This window comes from Heloderma suspectum, chromosome 5, assembly GCF_057233095.1.
Source record: "Heloderma suspectum isolate Gila_16-S chromosome 5, 16-S_ref, whole genome shotgun sequence".
Classification (NCBI taxonomy): Eukaryota; Metazoa; Chordata; class Lepidosauria; order Squamata; family Helodermatidae; genus Heloderma; species Heloderma suspectum.
Genome location: NC_139462.1, coordinates 188,657,645 through 188,672,018, shown reverse-complemented (window position 1 = coordinate 188,672,018; position 14,374 = coordinate 188,657,645).

The following is a 14,374-nucleotide window of genomic DNA, read 5'->3' as shown; positions in this document are numbered from 1 at the left end:
TTGGGGGTATCCCCCCAAAACCTCTTTGTTTTGTTTTGCGAACACAATGGAGTCCAGAGCCATTACAGAGAGCCAAAAGAGTCAATGGTTAGATCTACACTGCTGCTTTATAGCACTATTGAAGTGCACTGATAACTGTTGGGGCATACTACACATTCTATATACCACTATTGTAGTATTATTTCCTGCTTTTTATTCCACATTATCCAAAATACCACAATAAATGTCATTGTGTGTCCTATGAGGTATAAATGCACAAGAGGGACATAGCATTACCATGATGGGATTGTAATGATATGACACAAGGTGTAGATGTGACCAATATTAGTTTGCAAACAAGCTAATTTTGAACCTTTTGGTGCTCCATAGCAGTTCTGGATGCCATTTAGGTTTTGGTTTTAATTAAAAAAAAAATTGTTTTCGGCACCCATGGGGGAGGGAGTGGACCATGGGGGGGAGAGCAGGAGGAGTAAAAATGGCTCCCAGACCTCCCAAAGTTGCCCACCACTGATTTAGCATCATGTCCCAGGTTCCAAGTTCCAGAGCAGCTGCAGGTTTGAGTCTTGACATAAATCACAGTCTAACACCTTTAAATGGAAATGGAAATAATTATCAGCTGTTAGAATGATTTAGGTAATGGTCTTAATGTCACTAGTGCCTGGATTAGTAGCCCAAAGGACTTCCTCCCTGACAAATATAAGATTGACAAGAACAAGGAAAGGGATGTTTGCACTACACTCCTCTCCTCAAAATAAAGAGATGGGAAAGCACACATAGATCTCTGGACCAGGGCCGCCTCGTGGATGCAGGAGATAGCACAACCTCTTGCATATATAAAGAGAATGATTCATATTTTTGCCTGTAGATTACTCCTCAAGGACTGGGATCCTGATACTTGCCTAGCTTGGAACAAATATCTGAAAGCTACTTTGGCTTATGTTTTGTTTTGGAAGAGGAAGAGGATTTTCTTATTGAGGTTAACACCTCGTGAAAGGCATTAAGTCTTCCATAGCAATATGTTCAAGAGAAAATAATTTATCCTCTGTTATCATGCTGTGGCACAAAGAGGATGATATATAGCTTGTATTAGTTATAACATAATGTACATAGTCTTTCTTACAAATGGGTAACACCATGCTTTTTCCCCTTTGTAGTGACTTCTCTATTTTACATTCTTCAGTTAGAGCTAATTTTTAATCCTAGGAATAGATAAATTCCTTCTTCCAGAGATGGTATCAAGGGATGAATTGTGTCACAGACCCTTCTACAGTCTTTTCCTGAAAGAATACAGATGTTATGATTGCAGAATATCCCTCCATTATTTAGCAAGTCATATATATTAGAGAAAATTCATCATTTCCTATGGGGAGCCCTGGCACTATTTTTTAACATGCATATGGACTCAGGCTTCTCAATACTGCCTCCCAGCATGTTGACAGAATTGCAGTTTCCAGAAAGATTAACCTAAAAAGATTCCACCTACTTGAGAACATAGTAATACACCCAGGAGGGCGTCATTAAGATTCCCACAATAAAATTTGTTACAATTTCAAATATGAGGCACTTTTCAAAAGTGAAATACTATACCAAGAGCAGTAGCAGTGTTCATAATTTGAAGTAGCTGAAAAAACAGCACAGTTGTATCTGCCATCCCCTGCAGTAAAATATTGTGAGCATCCATGATGTGTATACAATTCACAAATATATCCAGACAAAGGATAAACCATGAGTTCATTTTCTCTGCTTCTCTCACTCATACATACAATGTGCTGCAGAATGTATTACAAAATACAATAACAGTATGCATTGAACCAGAGAGGAAGCCAATGGTATGTCCCATCCCTGCATGGCTGAGGTACAATATTACTGAGAAACCCCCTAATGTGGCTGATTCTGTATATGGTATATAACTATAATGGTATTAGATGCCATGACAAAACCTGTAACTTAGGAAGAAGTTACAGGTTTTAGGAAAATAGGAAGTTATCTTATACCAACGCCAGCGGTCCTTCCAGCTCAGTACTGTGTACACTGAGTGCCAAACTAAACCTTCTGCTAATTTGGCTTGCTTACTTCAGAGTAAGTGTGGGGGATCAGGACCATGGCAATTCATGAGGGGGATTTAAGCTTCCCCCCTCCCATTTTCAGCCCAGAATTCCACCCACACCCCCATGGGGGGGGGTTAAAAAAGCCCCACCCTCCTCAGGGGTGGAACTTGGGGCCAAAAATGGGAGATGAAACCTTAAATTCTGCCTCCTGAATCACCATGGTCCTGATCCAAATCAGGCCCACATGCACTTACACTGAAGTAAGTAAGCCAATTTAGTTTGGCCCAGTGGAGGTTGGTGGCTCCGATTTCAGTGGGGCTGTAAATCCATTCTGGCTTTTAGTCAGAACCAACCAGAACTTCAAAGGAGCTCCATTTGGGGGGATAGGGTTCAGCACTTTGGTTATCTCCTTTAAAGTTCTGGCTGTGTCAGGGTGGAAAATGAGCCGACAGAACCCCAGAGCAGTTCGGATTCTGAGAAGGAACAGCAATCCGTGGAAGAGGAGCTCGCTCATCCCTCATAGGCACAGCAGCTGGTAGAGATTCCTCCTGCCAGCATTCCTGAGATAGATAGTGATCCTAGCAGTGAGAAAGTGCGGGAGGGGGGCTTGCTAGATGCTCGACGCAGACACAGGGGGCGACGAGCGATGGAGGGCACGGAAAGGAGGCATAGCGCCCATTTGGTGCGCAACCAAGGGCCGCCTCCCGTGGACCCAAGGGAAAGAGGGAGGATCTCTCCCTAGCCCATAAGTTCAGGGTCTTCAAGTGATTCTCCTTAAACTAGGATCAACTGCCTACTTGGAGCGTAGGCTACTCTGCTGTTCATTGCTTAGTCGCTGGTGATTAGCATCTGAAAGAGTCATTAAATTGTAAAAGGATTAAAGCCTTGAAAAGAATCCTTTCATCTGTGTCTTGAGTTGGCTATTGGTGTGTACTGAAAGAGGCTGCCAGGGCGCTCCTGACAGGCTGGTTCTGACTAAAACCTAGAATGGATTGACAACCCCACCGAAATCAGAGCCACCAGCCTCTACTGGTTTGGCCTGACTGGCATTGGCTCTCCAGGATTTCAGGCAAAGGTGTTCCCCACCCCTATCTGGTGAGGCCAGAGACTGATTCTGAGACCTTTTACATGACAAACATGTGCTTTACTACTGAGCTATGTCCCTTCTTGTAGGCCCCTTCCAACCCTACTATTCTATGATACTATTCTATGATTCTCCTCCAGAAGTGGCATGGCAGAAACCAGAGGCTGGTAGCAGCCACACCACTTCAGGCCATGCCTAAGCACTGGCTGAGTAGCATAGCTACTAGGGGTTGGATTCAGATTTCGGGGTGTCCAACTGAGCTGGCACAATTGGACTTCCCTGCCCTTTTCTCCCTACGGCAGCTCCTCCAGCCCTCTGAAAAAGCTACCTGTTTATTTATTTTATTATTTCATTTAATTTCTATACCACCCGATAACCAAAGCTCTCTGGGCAGTTCACAACAATTCAAGAGGGTTGGGGGATCCTGCTGAATGGGCGAGAGCTGTGGTGTGGAGAGGAGGGGGACCTCCCAAAATTGGGTGGAGGCATCTTCTAGAAGCAGAGCCTTTCTGTCCACAGAAGGTAGATCTTGGATCCAATCCTATATATTTTATTATTTAACTTTACCCTTAACAAAATTGCACACGGGTGGCACTCATACTGCAGAGGCTGGATTAATAAAATATGGTATCTCATGGTCACGTACAAAATTACCTGTCAAATGTAACCTTTCTATAGGACTCTGAGTGTACTAAGCATTTTATATTATTTTTGCCATTTATCTTTTGTTTCAATGTAACATAATTCTTTCATCATTAGAATTTGTCCTCTCCCCCCTCCCTCAACACATCTGCCAAAAAGGCAATTCTTTTTCCTTGTTCTTCCTCTCTAAGGGCGCAATCCTACGCATGTTTAGACAGAGAAAAGGCCTACAACTCTGAGTTGTAGGCCTTTTCTCTGTCTAAATATGCGTAGGATAGAGCCCTAAAAGCGTGACTGCTGTTTTTGCAGGTTTCGTCTGTACAGCTCATCACCAGCCAAGTTCTGTTTATTAAGACAAGCTCATCCTCCCACCTTTAACCTTTCCCAGCAGTCTCCCTACACTCCCCCTTGGTTTTGTGTGCATGTGTGTGCTCCATTTGTACTTTGGTTTCATTTTTAACCCCTTCAGTTGTCTCTGTGGTAGCTTCAGTCAGCGATGGGAGAAATTAGTTCAGTTCACATTTCATGAACTTACCTAATTTAGTACTTCCCAACCACTCTGCAAATCAAAACTCAGTTATCCTTTGTAATTCATGCTTTTTGAATTTTGTCATGGAGTTATTCCATCAAATAATGTGTATAAAATCCATATATTAGAGGAAATAATGTTCAAATATGCATTATATTAGGAAAACCACTTGCAAAAAATGTGTATATTAGGCAAAAATGCATGTATTAGGAGAAATGTGCACAAAAATGCTTCTGAAACCTTTTTAACAATCTCAGCCTTTGGGCCGAGCCAAACTTAAGACTAGAGAATTTCTTAAAATTCGAGATGAACTAAACATAAGACTGAAAAAATGAGAAACTGAGAGAAACCGAAACTGACAGCTTTACAACAGATACTCCTGTTTGTATCCACTCACTTTATGCAGCTATGCTCCCTCAAGAACTTCACCCTAGATTGACTTAAATGATAAAGAAGATCCATTACCACTGTGTGTGTTTTTTAGACAATTCATTCCAAAGACAATAGATATGCAAATCATAGGCACCAAAGGCTAATTTTCAAACTTTCAGCCACCAGCCATCTGCTTTGAGAACCACAGTGTAACCTTTGTTAGCATTAATGGCAATTACATACATACACAAATCCTACTTAAGATAGCTGAAGAATAGCTCAAAGTATTGCAGCAGCAGGATGAGAAAAAAGAGCAATTACTAACCAACCCTGAATCCTTCACACACTTCTTATTTTTTGTGAGTAGGCAGTCCCCTTATGGCCTCATGCACTTTTCCAGTATAACTAATTCCAGTGAAACTTTGAAAACCACACTCACTGTTACTCACTGTTTGGTAGACTAGCATACAACTTGCCATGTCTTATGCACTTAACTTCCAATGTTTGTTTATAAATATGGACCTCCAATTTCAATAGTTCTCATTCCAACATAAATATATCATATCCCTAATTTGCTAGGAATACATATTTCAGCCAGCACTAGAATGCTGCTTCCATCACATTCCAGTTTTAAATGCCAGGGTAAATGTCATTCATTTGCATGGCACTTAATCTGTATAAGGTGCCCTTTAGATGTACTGCCAACTGCATGGGAGCCACTTATAATGTGAGCAATCTGGGCATGGCTTGGAGGACTTCTAAATGACTGAAATATGTGGGGAGGGCCAACAGCATGGCAGTGGTTATTTCATGGTAGAGACTCATGTAGTCAGCCCCCTCCCCACTTGGTTGGGTCATTTAAACTTTCCTTGAGCTGCACATGAGCTTCTCATGGATAATTAACTCCCACGTGGCTGGAAGAACATTTAAAGGTCACCTGAGAAGTTTAGGATTGTATTGTTGGACTAGAATATTGTCTTAAACTAGGGCCTGGTCCAGCCAGGACCCACACTAATTGTGTTCAAGGATATCAATACGACTCAAGTCCACTTGTGTGAAGAATGATAGAGTTATGATTAATCATTATCTCATGATTGTTGTTGTTGTTCAGTCGTTCAGTCGAGTCCAACTCTTCATGACCCCATGGACCATAGCACGCCAGGCCTTCCTGTCCTGCGCTCTCTCCCGGAGCGTGCTCAAGTTCATATTCATTGCATCCATGATGCTATCTAGCCATCTCATCCTCTGCCGTCCCCTTCTCCTTTTGCCTTCAGTCTTTCCCAGCATCAGGGTCTTTTCCACGGAGTTTTCTCTTCGCATTAGGTGGCCAAAATATTGGAGCTTCAGCTTCATTATCTGTCCTTCCAATGAGCACTCAGGGTTGATTTCCTTTAGGATGGACTGATTTGACCTCCTTGCAGTCCAGGGCACTCGTAAGAGTCTTCTCCAGCACCACAGTTCGAAAGCATCAATTCTTCGGCGCTCAGCCTTCCTTATAGTCCAGCTCTCACAGCCATACATTACTACTGGGAAAACCATAGCTTTGATTAGACGGACCTTTGTCGGCAAGGTGATGTCTCTGCTTCTTACTATGCTGTCTAGGTTGGCCATAGCTTTCCTCTCAAGGAGCAAGCGTCTTTTAATTTCATGGCTACAGTCACCGTCTGCGGTGATCTTGGAACCCAAGAAAGTAAAATCTGTCACTGCTTCCATTTCTTCCCCTTCTATATGCCAGGAAGTGATGGGGCCAGATGCCATGATCTGAGTTTTTTTAATGTTGAGTTTCAAACCAGCTTTTGCACTCTCCTCTTTCACCCTCAACAAGAGGCTCTTGAGATCCTCTTCGCTTTCTGCCATTAGGGTGGTATTGTCTGCATATCGGAGGTTGTTGATAATTCTCCCAGCAATCTTAATTCCGACCTCTGATTCATCCAACCCGGCATTTCTCATGATGTACTCTGCATATAAGTTAAATAAGCAGGGTGACAATATGCAGCCTTGTCGTACTCCTTTCCCAATTTTGAACCAATCGGTTGTTCCATGTCTGGTTCTTACTGTTGCTTCTTGACCCTCGTACAGGTTTCTCAGGAGACAGGTAAGGTGGTCTGGTACTCCCATCACTTTAAGAATTTGCCACAGTTTGTTGTGATCCACACAATCAAAGGCTTTAGCGTAGTCAATGAAGCAGAAATAGACGTTTTTCTGGAATTCTCTTGCTTTCTCCATGATGCAGCGAATGTTGGCGATTTGATCTCTAGTTCCTCTGCCTCTTCTAAACCCAGCTTGTACTTCCGGTAGTTCTCGGTTCGCATACTGCTGAAGCCTAGCTTGTAGGATTTTGAGCATCACCTTGCTGGCATGTGAAATGAGCGTAATTGTGCGGTAGTTTGAACACTCTTTGGCGTTGCCCTTCTTTGGAATTGGAATGTAAACTGACCTTTTCCAGTCTTGTGGCCACTGTTGAGTGTTCCAGATTTGTTGGCATATTGAATGCAGCACTTTAACAGCATCATCTTTTAGGATTTTAAATAGCTCGGCTGGAATACTGTCATCTCCGCTAGCTTTGTTGTTACTAATGCTTCCTAAGGCCCACTTGACTTCACTCTCTAGGATGTCCGGCTCAAGTTCAGTGACCACACTATCATGGCTATCAAGGACATTCAGATCTTTCCTGTATAGTTCTTCTGTGTATTCTTGCCACCTCTTCTTAATCTCATCTGCTTCTGTTAGGTCCCTGCCTTCTTAGTCCTTTATCATGCCCGTCTTTGCACAAAACATTCCCTTGAGATCTCCAATTTTCTTGAATCACTGCCTTGTTGTGGCGAAGGGGCTTGCGTAACTCAATGAAGCCATAAGCTATGCCGTGAAGGGCCACCCAAGACGGACAGGTCATGGCAGAGAGTTCTGACAAAATGTGGTCCACTGGAGAAGGAAATGGCAACCCACTCCAGTATTCTTGCCAAGAAAACCCCATGGAATGTATCACAAGGCTAAACGAGATGACGCCGGAAGATGAGCCCCTCAGGTCGGAAGGTGTCCAATATCCTACTGGGGAAGAGCAGAGGGTATTATCTCATGATAGAGAATGATTAAGCTGATTTCAATAAACTCAGAACAATGATCAATAAGGTCCCATGGGAAGCAACGCTAATGAGAAAAGGAGTCCAAGATGGATGGGAGCTTTTAAAAAAGGAAATTCTCAAGGCACAATTACAAACAATTCGAACAAGGAGAAAAGGTGGAAGACAACAGAAGAAGCCAATGTGGCTTCACAAAAAGCTTAGGGATGACCTGAAAACAAAAAAGGACACATATAGGAAGTGGAAAGAAGGCCACGTAACAAAGGAAGAGTACAGGCAGGTAGCACAGAATTGCAGGGATGATGTCAGGAAGGCTAAAGCTGAGAACAAGCTGAAGTTAGCGAGGGATGCTAAAAACAACAAAAAGGCTTTCTTCAGCTACATGCATAGTAAAAGGCAGAGGAAATAAATGGTGGTTCAGCTATTAAATAAGGATGGCAAAACGATAACAGATGACAAAGGAAAGGCAGAGGTGCTCAATTCCTACTTTGGCTCAGTCTTCTCCCAAAAGAGGGTCTATGACCCCCCTGGCAAAGGCGAAGTACAGGCTGAAGGGGCAGGATTGCAGCTTGAGATCAATAGGCATATAGTCAAGGAACACCTAATTACTTTGAATGAGTTCAAATCTCCAGGGTCAAATGAACTGCATCCTAGAGTAATAAAGGAACTGGCAGAAGAACTCTCAGAACCACTGTCTATTCTCTTTGAGAAATCATGGAGGACGGGGGAAGTGCCAGATGACTGGAGGAGGGCTAATGTTGTCCCTTTCTTCAAAAAGGGTAAAAAAGAGGAACCTGGGAACTACAGACCAGTCAGTCTGACATCAATCCCTGGGAAAATTCTGGAGCAGATGATAAAGCAATCCATCTGGAAGCACCTTGAAAACAATGCAGTGATTACTCAAAGCCAACATGGATTTGTCAAAAACAAGTCCTGCCAAACAAAAATCTGATCTCATTTTTTGATCAAGTAACCTCCCTTGTGGACTGTGGGAATGCTGTGGATATAATATACCTTGACTTCAGCAAAGCTTTCGACAAAGTACCCCATGATATCCTGATGAGCAAACTAGCTCAAAGTGGGCTAGATGAAACAACTATCAGGTGGATCCACAGTTGGCTACAGAATCGGACTCAAAGAGTGCTTATCAATGGGACCTTCTCAAACTGGGGAGAGGTAACGAGTGGGGTACCGCAGGGCTCAGTCCTGGGCCCAGTGCTCTTCAAGATTTTTATTAATGACTTGGAGAAGGAGGTGCAGGGAATGCTGATCAAATTTGCAGATGACACAAAATTGGGCGGGATAGCTAATACTTTGGAAGACAGAAACAAAATTCAAAGTGATCTGGATAGACTGGAGCGCTGGGCAGAAAACAACAGAATGACATTTAATAGGGATAAATGCCAAGTTCTGCACCTAGGAAAAAGAAACCAAATGCACAGTTACAAGATGGGGGATACATGGCTCAACAACACTACAAGTGAGAAGGATCTTGGAATTGTTGTTGATCACAAGCTGAATATGAGCCAACAATGTCATGTGGCTGCAAAAAAGGCCAATGCTCTTTTGGGCTGCATTAATAGAAGCATAGCTTCCAAATCCCGGGAGGTACTATTCCCCTCTACTCAGCACTGGTTAGGCCTCATCTGGAGTACTGTGTCCAGTTCTGGGCACCACACTTTAAGAAGGATGCAGACAAACTGGAGAGGGTTCAGAGGAGGGCAACAAAGATGATCAGGGGACTGGAAACAAAGCCCTATGAAGAGAGACTGAAAGAACTGGGCATGTTTAGCCTTGAGAAGAGAAGACTGAGGGGAGATATGATAGCGTTCTTCAAGTACTTGAAAGGTTGTCACAGAGATGAAGGCCAGGATCTCTTCTCGATCATCCCAGAGTGCAGGACACGGAATAATGGGCTCAAGTTACAGGAAGCCAGATTCCGGCTGAACATCAGGAAAAACGTCCTGAATGTTAGAGCAATACGACAATGGAACCAATTACCTGGGGAGGTGGTGGGGTCTCCCACACTGGAGGCATTCAAGATGAGGCTGGACAGCCATCTGTCGGGGATGCTCTGACTTGGATTCCTGCACTGAGCAGGGGGTTGGACTCGATGGCCTTGTAGGCCCCTTCCAACCCTACTATTCTGTGATTCCATTATTCTATTATTCTAGTTTATTGATGGTAAATGGATGCAAAGAATAAAAGCAAATAAGGCTAACACATCCTTAACTCTCAGTTCAGTTGCCTGGTTCCCAGGAAGGTGACAGATGCCCTCTAATGAGGCTGGTTATTTGAGCAGGTGGTGCACTTTCCCCCTCAGAGGAGAACAGACAACAGGCCAAGTTGCTCAGGATTTTATAGAGGGAGGCTCAGAAGACAGCAACAAGGGAGAGGGGCTTCTCTGTGATGCCCCCCCCCCAATTATGGAATGATCTCCCTGATGACATCCACCTGGCACCAACATTGCTGTATTTTCGGTGCCAGGTCAAGACTTTTCTCTTTACCCAGGTATTTGGCAACATGTGATGAGATTTAAATTGATCCTGGATTCATTTTATCATTTGGCTGATTGCTGATTGCTCAGAGTTATTTTTAGATATATGTTGTCTCTGCGTATACTGTCTGTTACATTTTTTATGATTTTTAAATTTTGCATGTTGTATTTTTAATATTTTTAATCTTGGTAAACTGCTCAGAGAGCTTCAGCTATGGGGCAGTATAAAATGTAACAACAACAACGTGTTCCTCCTTGAAGCTTGCTGTGGGTTCCATCCACCTAGGGAATCAAGGAAGCAAGATGCATTATTCTAATCTCCCTTCACTAGTGTCAATAATAAAGAAGCCCCTAAGTCATTTCTTAGAGGGATACTGCTAGGAGAAGGAGGATACAACAACTGATCAAGGAACAGAACATGGAGACTGTACTTCTCAACTGAGTTTGGGCTCACTTCAGCTGGTCCACTTGTCTCTGGATAAGTAAAGGTGAGGATCGGCTTCTCCTTTACATGTGATCGAATGAGCTCCAGTACTTCCAAATTTTTTCTAGGAGTCAAAGGCTGAAATCTTTCCATTGGATTGATTTTCATTCAAAAAACCACAGTAAGACACACACACACACATATACACACAATGCACGGGATCTCAAATCGAAAACAAATGAGAAGGATAAGTGATTCAGAATTATCAGCTGAATATGAATAATCCTAACAATCACTGGAAGAAGAGAAATGGTAATGTGTCCTCTTTTACGGAGGATAATCTATTTGAAGGGCTGCAGGAGAACCATCCTCTATTTGAAGAGCTGTCCTGTCCAATTCCAGCTGACAGATAAATAACCATAAGAACTGTTGCCCATCAATAGTTAGCTCCTGAACAGCAGACTGGACAGGCAGGCACACAAATCACCTGGTCACAGTCTCCACACTGTGGTGCGATGTACTGTATTCCCTTTTAAACTATAATAATTATTTCTATATTTGCATCTATAAATATACATTAGCATATGGCAATTTATTCAGATTGTTGTCCTCTTTTGTCCTCTTCTGGTGTTATTCATAAGTCACCACACTATGCCTCCTCCTCCTCCTTCTCAATCATCCCAGCAAAATAAAGAATGACTAAATCAAGAGTCTGGAGATCGTTACCTTGTCGTGGTGCTGGAGCTTGAGCACCTCAATGATGTCGTGAGCTAAACCGTGAAGGGACACCCAAGACGGGAAAGTCATGGCAGAGAGGTCAGACTAAATACGATCCCTGGGGAAGGAAATGGCAACCCACCCCAGTATTCTTGCCATTATTATTATTATTATTATTATTATCATCATCATTATTATTAAGTTTATTAATCGCCCATCCGGCTGGTAACCCAGCCACTCTGGGCGATGTACAACATACAATAAAACAGTTTAAAACAATAAAATTCTACAGTAAAAACATTTTCTAAAATACCCTAACCCACCCCAAATGCCTGCCTGAACAACCACGTTTTTAATGCACGATGGAAGCTCATTAAAGAGGGGGCATGGCGGAGTTCCCTAGGGAGGGAGTTCCACAGAGTGGGGGCCACCACAGAAAAGGCCCTCTCCCTCGTCCCCACCAGTCCATCTGTCCTGGCTGATGGGACAGAGAGAAGGCCATCCGAGGCTGATCTTGTTAAGCGGCCTGTCTGGTGCTGCTGGAGCCGCTCCTTAAGATAGGCTGGGCCGGAACCATATAGGGTTTTAAAGGTCAAAACCAACACCTTGAATTTGGCCCGGAAAACAACTGGTAACAAGTTGTTGGTCCACCAACAACTGGTGGACAAGAGGACCATGAAAACTAAATGGATCAGTACAACCAGAGATATGTCGGTATACCATCGGAAGATGGGACTCCCAGGTCGGAAGATGGTCAAAATGCTACTGGGGAGGAACAGAGGATAACTTCAACTAGCCCCAGATGTGATGACGCAGCTAGCTCAAAGCCGAAAGGACGGCTAGCAGCCGATGGTACTGGTGGTGAAAGACGAATCCGATGTTCTAAAAATCAACACACCATAGGAACCTGGAATGTAAGATCTATGAGCCAGGGCAAATTGGATGTGGTTATTGGGGAGATGTCAAGATTATATATAGACATTTTGGGTGTCAGTGAATTGAAATGGACTGGAATGGACCACTTCACATCAAATGACCACCAGATCTACTATTGTGGACAAGAGGACCACAGAAGAAATGGAGTAGCCTTCATAATTAATAATAAAGTGGCTAAAGCAGTGCTTGGATACAATCCCAAAAATACAGAATGATCTCAATTCGAATTCAGGATAAGCCATTTAACATCACAGTGATCCAAATATACGCCCCAACCACAGATGCTGAAGAAGTAGAAGTAGATCAGTTCTATGAGGATCTGCAGCACCTACTGGATAGTACGCCAAAGATGTTATTTTCATTACAGGAGACTGGAATGCTAAGGTGGGTAGTCAAACGACACCTGGAATTACAGGCAAGCATGGTCTGGGAGAACAAAATGAAGCAGGACATAGGCTGATAGAATTTTGCCAAGACAACTCCCTGTGCAGAACAAACACTCTCTTCCAACAACCTAAGAGACGACTTTATACATGGACTTCAACAGATGGTCAACACCGAAATCAGATTGACTACATCCTTTGTAGCCAAAGGTGGTGGACATCTATGCAGTCAGTAAAAACAAGACCTGGAGCTGATTGTAGTTCAGATCACGAACTTCTTATTGCACAATTTAGAATCAGACTAAAGAGAATAGGGAAGACCCACAGATCAGTTAGATATGAGCTCACTGATATTCCTAATGAATATGCAGTGGAGGTGAAGAATAGATTTAAGGGACTAGATTTAGTGGATAGGGTCCTGGAAGAACTATGGACAGAAGTTCGCAACATTGTTCAGGAGGCGGCAACAAAAAACATCCCAAAGAAAAAGAAAACCAAGAAGGCAAGATGGCTGTCTGCTGAGACACTGGAAGCAGCCCAAGAAAGAAGGAAAGCAAAAGGCAACAGTGATCGGGGGAGATATGCCCAATTAAATGCAAAATTCCAGAGGTTAGCCAGAAGAGATCAGGAATTATTTTTAAACAAGCAATGCGCAGAAGTGGAAGAAGATACTAGAATAGGAAGGACAAGAGACCTCTTCCAGAAAATTAGAAACATCGGAGGTAAATTCCAGGCAAAAATGGGTATGATCAAAAACAAAGATGGCAAGGACCTAAGAGAAGCAGAAGAGATCAAGAAAAGGTGGCAAGAATATAAAGAAGATCTGTATAGGAAGGACAATAATATCGGGGATAGATTTGCCGGTGTGGTCAGTGAGCTAGAGCCAGACATCCTGAAGAGTGAGGTTGAATGGGCCTTAAGAAGCACTGCTAATAACAAGGCAGCAGGAGATAACGGTATCCCAGCTGAACTGTTTAAACTCTTGCAAGATGATGCTGTCAAGGTGATGCATGCCATATGCCAGCAAATTTGGAAAACACAAGAATGGCCAACAGATTGGAAAAAATTAACCTATATCCCCATACCAAAAAAGGGAAGCACCAAAGAATGTTCAAACTATCGAACAGTGGCACTTATTTCACAATGCCAGTAAGGTAATGCTGAAGATCTTGCAAGGTAGACTCCAGCAATTCATGGAACGAGAATTGCCAGATGTACAAGCTGGGTTTCGAAAAGGCAGAGGAACTAGAGACCAAATTGCCAATATCCACTGGATAATGGAGAAAGCCAGGGAGTTTCAGAAAAATATCTATTTCTGTTTTATTGACTATTCTAAAGCCTTTGACTGTGTGGATCATCACAAATTGTGGCAAGTTCTTGGTGGTATTGGGATACCAAGTCATCTTGTCTGCCTCCTGAGGAATCTGTATAACGACCAAGTAGCAACGGTAAGAACAGACCACGGAACAATGGACTGGTTTAAGAATGGGAAAGGAGTACAGCAGGGTTGTATACTCTCACCCTACCTATTCAACCTGTATGCAGAACACATCATGCGATGTGCTGGGCTTGATGAAGCCAAGGCTGGAGTTAAAATCACTGGAAGAAACATTAACAATCTCCGATATGCAGATGATACCACTTTGATGGCTGAAAGTGAGG